Source organism: Saccopteryx bilineata, chromosome 1, assembly GCF_036850765.1.
Source record: "Saccopteryx bilineata isolate mSacBil1 chromosome 1, mSacBil1_pri_phased_curated, whole genome shotgun sequence".
Taxonomy (NCBI): Eukaryota; Metazoa; Chordata; class Mammalia; order Chiroptera; family Emballonuridae; genus Saccopteryx; species Saccopteryx bilineata.
The window spans coordinates 171,701,196-171,707,195 of NC_089490.1; positions in this window are offsets into that span (position 1 = coordinate 171,701,196).

Here is a 6,000-nt window from a genome sequence, read left to right on the forward strand (position 1 = left end):
TATCAAATCACTGATTCAAAAGAAGATATGCACCCCCATGCTTATTGCAGCATTGTTTACAATAGCCAGGTTCTGGAAACAGCCCAAGTGTTCGTCAGTGGGTAAGTGGATTAAAAAGCAGTGGTACATATACACCATGGAATACTACTACGTGGCCGTGAAAAAGAAGGAAATCTTACCTTCTGTGGCAGCATGGATGGACCCGGAGATTATTATGCTAAGTGAAATAAACCAGGCAGAGAAAGACAAATATCAAATGATCTCACTTATATGTGGAATCTAATGAACAAAGTGAACTAAGGAATGGAATAGAGGCAAAGGTGGTGTCACAGGGACCAGAGGGACAGTTGTCATAGGTAAGGGGGATGAGGGGATGGGAACAGAGAAGGTAAAGGGATTAGTGAAATTATATATACATAACACAGAAATACAGATAACAGGACAGCAAATCCTAGAGGGAAGGGGGGAGGAAGGCAGGGGGAGGGGGCAAAAGTGGTATAAAAAGGGACACAGGAGTTGGGGAGTGAGGGAGTTATATTCAGTGGGACACTTGAATCCATGTAAACACAATAAATTAAAATTAATTAAAATTAACATCATAATAAAATAGGTGAAAAAAGTATAGATGATTGTTTGAGTAACTTTGATGATGAAGAAAGTGAGACAAAGAGGGGGGGTTTTGAGGTCCTAAAAGAAAAAGCACATTTTTTGGTGTTTTATTTTATTTTCTAACATTTGGGTAATAGAGCAGGTTTAAGAAATTCCTGATTAACGCATTAGATTTTTAGATGATAAAATTTACTCCTTTATAGCAGATGTCATTCTTTACCTTCTGATTTTATTGGAAATGCCTATCAGAATTCACACATTGGGTGATTTGCCAATAATTTAACCTCATTGAGACAAAGGTCTCCATTAAGTCACTTCATTCTTTCCAAAAATATTCTCTGCCACTGTAGCCTCTAGATTATTTAAAATATTTAGATAGCATTTGATATTTTAAAACCCACTTTGAAATGTTTTAAATTTATCATACACTGTTTTCTTGGGAGATTGTTTTTATACTTCTTCAACCAATTGCGCAGTTAAGTACAATGTGTTCTCATAATTCCAGGAAGTAGTGTTATGGCTGTCAAAAATGATGTGTTGCGTAATCAGTAACAGTAAATAGGCGAATTCTTTGAAGCTATTCCTGCTGGAAGGTGTATAAGACTATCCATTGGAAAGTGCCAAAGTATACCTGCCAACAACTGAAACCTGGGAGTTGAAAGAGTTAGAGAGATAAATAAGGAAATGTGCTATAACTGTCTTGAAATATTGAAATATTAGACTGGGAAGTATTGTGAAGGTACACAGTGATCCCTTGTTTTATGTGGCAAAGTTTTCTAGTGAGTAAAAATTACCTAGTATTAACCCATTTTTGCTGCTGCATGCTGAGAGTGTGCTTTGTAAATTTAAGGTATAGGGAGAAAAAAGAATACTCTGTTATGCAATGCCTGGCACATGGTTGGTACTCAATACATTTTTGGTAATGAAGTGTTAAAAGAAAAAATGAATGTAGTCACTGAGCAACTGAAAAAGTTCTGAAAAAAAGATAAAAGGAAGCCAATTTTGCATAAAAATTTTAAAAGGCTTGAACAATTAGGGTTTCAGTTTACATTGTAAAAGCTTAACCTATTGATCAGCTTTTACAATAGCAAAAAGAAGAGAGCGAAAGTGTTATATTCAGGCTTGAGTAGTAACTCACTGAGCTAAGTTTGGAAATGGAGGGCAGGATCACCTGACTATAGGCTTCAGTGGCTGAGCCAAGGTGAAGCTATGATTTGAGAGGCAGTCTCATGAAGAAGCCAGTTCAGAAGTAAGGGAGATGTCCAAAAGAGTCACCATAAGTGCTTTTTTGAAACAGACAAATAAACAAAGATCAGGTTAAGGCAGTGTCAGGAAGACACTGCAGGACCAGGACCTAAACAAGTCCTTGGAAATAAAGAGCAGTTAGCAATAACTTCTTAGTAGATTAGGTGAACATGTTGCTGCAAAGATTACTAGCAGTATATGACCATTTAGTCTTCCTTCCTTTCTGCGTAATGACAACCTTGATGTTTAATGACAAATTGCAGTCCAGGAAAAAAAAATCTAGACATTCTCCACTCTTTCTTGCAACTAGTTATGGCTCAAAGGTTTCATTTTGACCACGGAGCTATAGTGAAAGAGTTGGGCATTATATATATATGAAATCCACTTTAAAGGATCTTGGTATACCCTTCCTGGACTTTCCTCCCTCCTGCTGTGCAATATGAAGATATGATGGCTAGGGCTCTAGTGGCCATTTTGGGCCTTCTGGGCATGATTTTAGTTTTGCAGTTACATCTGCTATAAAGAGAATAGAAAAATAGTGAATTTCTTCTTATATCATGGTGGGTCAAATTTTATTTCTTCATATTAATGTTTTAGAAATGACTGCTTCAGGTTTTCAACTTGTTTTGGGAATATGCTGCAAATTTTTACGATTGTAATCCAATTAAGAAAATCGCCATCCAGTTAAGTTCGAATGTTAGCCATATGATTTTTATTTAGGACATTTCAAGTTTTCTTGTACCATGACTGATCTTATCCAGAATGTCAATGTCATTTATGGTAGTGTCAATGTCCTCATTGTAGTGGCATGATATAAATAATATATATCTATTTCATTGGTGTTAGTGTTTTATGTTAAATCAGCAAGAGATGAGTAAAATCCTGAATAAACATGACATGACCAAGCCCATTTCAGGCCAAGGGAAGCATGTAAACAAGGGCATGGCCTGGCAATAGTAAGGCACCCAGTTCCAATAGCTGGTAGTATAGGTTAGAGCATTATTAAGTGATTTAATGAGAAAAGTGTGTTGGAGCCAAGCAGGAAGGTGAAACATAGTATCAACTGCTGGTAACTCATTTGTGAATAGACTCTATTGCCTGTAAGTGAAGTCATTAAAGGCCTGTTAATAGATCACAAAGACAACATAAGATAATATAATGCACTGTTAAGATTATGAGAAAGTGAAGAATGGCTGTGCTGGCAGGCAGTCCTTCATGTTCCAAACTCAAAACAATGCTCAGACAGGAAAAGTCGACTCAGCAACCATCAAAGGGACTGAATGTCCCACTCTTTTTGCTAACATGGGAGATGGTAGTTTCTTTACAAAAACTATTCTAGCCCCACTTTCATCCCCTTCCCTCCTAGATGGAAAGATTTAAGATGCCTGTGGCATTAATGATGGTGCACCACTCAGACCACCCCGCGGAAAAGACAACAGGTCACCAATGGTCTCCAGCTGCCCCATCTTTGGAATACATTTGTGTGCGATGTGGAATGTAGCTCCATAATGGAAGCCATTTCCTTGCTGCTATGATAACTAGCAAAGAAAGCCACATAGATGTTAGAGTGTAAATATAGTTGGAGCAGTATAGACTTAATATTCCAGTATCTTGCAGAGCTAAAGGTAGTCAGAGTAATTTCAGGAACCAGGTTGGCATACCTGGGTCTAGTTATCAAGATCAAGTGTATCTCTGAACTCAACAGTCCTGTAGCCAACCCATGGCTCCTCTTCTTCCAGCCCTTCCATCATTTTGTAAGCTCTTAATTTCCTGTGTTAAACCTCTTTCTGCTTAAAATATCTATGACACTAAACTGGCTGATACATGTTCACAGGCAAAGAGATAAGGGAAAATAACCTCATGGTCAGGGAATGACTAACTGCTAGTTAGGGTGGAGTCAAAGATGGATAGTGGTAGAAAAATATAGATGTATGAGCAAGCTTTGCAAAGTTCGTGAGGAGTTTTAAAGCTTTGTTTCTCCCAAATACTTGTCATCTAGTAAATCTTTCTTAAATGTTAGTTGTATGAATTGTATTTAAAATCTTCAGAATTTGCCTAACCAAGTGGTGGTGTACTGAACAGAGTGTCAACCTGGAACACTGAGGACCCAGGTTTGAAAGCTCAGAGGCCACCGGCTTGAGCATAGGGCCACCAGTTTGAGTGTGGGATAATAGACATGACCCCATAGTCACTGGCTTGAGCCCAAAGATTGTTGACTTTATACTCAAGATCACTGATGCTCAAGGTCACTGGCTTGAGCCCAAGGTCACTGGCTTGAACAGGGTGTCACTGGCTCAACTGGAGCCCCCTCATCAAAGCACTTATGAGAAGCAATCAATGAACAATTAAGATGCCACATCTAAGAGTTGATGCTTCTCATCTCTCTTCCTTCTTGTCTGTCTGTCCCTGTCTGTCCCCCTCTCTCTTTCTTTCTCTCTATCTCACTAAATAAATAAATAAATAAAATTCTTAGAGTTTAGATTTTGTCTTATAGGTAGTAAAGCTGATGGTAGTAAAGACTTTTACTTAAAGGAGTAACATGGCAAGATGTGTGCTTCTCATTTATAATTCATTGTAGATAATATGAAAGCAGCTGTGCATAGAAAAGTTGTCACAGATTGGTTTGTAGCTTATGAGGCTATTGAATACTAGTTCATAAAATTGGTCACATTTTATGAAAAGTGTACTGTGTGATTTTAAATAGTTAACACATTATTAATGTCACACTTTGAGATATGTAGTATCTGAAAAAATTAAAAACATTTATCAAGATTACATACTATTAAAGCTACCAGGCAAAGGAAGTAGTAAACTGTGTTAAAACCATTGCAACATGGTAGCACTAGTTTAGTTGGTAAATAGACTTGCCTTCCATCCATATTTAGTTGGGATCCTGTGCATTTTTATGGCCTATGGGTGATTTGGGGATATAGGGCTATATTTTACTGCATAATATTATTATATAGGATATTTTTATATCTGTTAGTGATGTCTGGAGGTCATTTGTGGTGATGGCATTTTTGCCTTTGCTGAATAACACATCCTCAAACATTGGAATTAATAGTTAAATGTGAGATAATGTCAAGAAGGTTAAATTCAATATGATATATCTGGCTAATTCATTTAAAAGGGGAACTTTAAAATATTAGACCTAGGTTGAGAAAATGGAAGGGAACTTTCAAGCAAAATAGTGCTATAATATTTGGGAGAGTTACAATATCCAAGAACGTACCTCCTCTAACTTACATTTATTTTTTATGGAAAAATTAGTAGACTGGTGTGAATTTTAATTTAAAGTCTCTGGAAACTCCCCTATTGAATAAAATATGACTGCTCACACATATCTGCCATATCAGTTATATTGTATTATAAATATTTTTTCTAGGTGTATGTGAGAGAAAAAACACTGTATTCTTTATCAACATATTTCATTTCTTTCCTGTCCAAATAGAAAGATTTTATTTATAGTTAAGTTGGGACCATGCATAACTAGTAAGGTTGATTATAAAACCCCTTAAACAACCTTCCATATTCTATCTTTTGTTCTCATTTATGACTATTTTTAAAAAGATTTTATTTATTGATTTTAGACAGAGAAAGGGAGAAAGAATGAGAAATATCAACTTATAGTTGCTTCATTTTATTGTTCATTTGATTATTTGTTATATGTGCTTTGACCAGGGAAGGTCAGGGTTTCAAACCTGAAACCTCAGCGTTCTAGGTTCTATCCACTGCACTACCATGGACCAATCTATTTATGGCAATTTTTGTTTTTGTTTTTTTGTTTGTTCTTTTGTATTTTTCTGAAGCTGGAAACGGGGAGGCAGTCAGACAGACTCCCGCATGCGCCCGACCGGGATCCACCCGGCACGCCCACCAGGGGGCGACGCTCTGCCCACCAGGGGGCGATGCACTGCCCATCGGGCGTCGCTCTGTCAGGACCAGAGCCACTCTAGCGCCTGGGGCAGAGGCCAAGGAGCCATCCCCAGCACCCGGGCCATCTTTTGCTCCAATGGAGCCTCGGCTGCGAGAGGGGAAGAGAGAGACCGAGAGGAAGGAGAGGGGGAGGGGTGGAGAAGCAGATGGGCGCCTCTCCTGTGTGCCCTGGCCGGGAATCAAACCCAGGACTTCCACACGCCAGGCCGT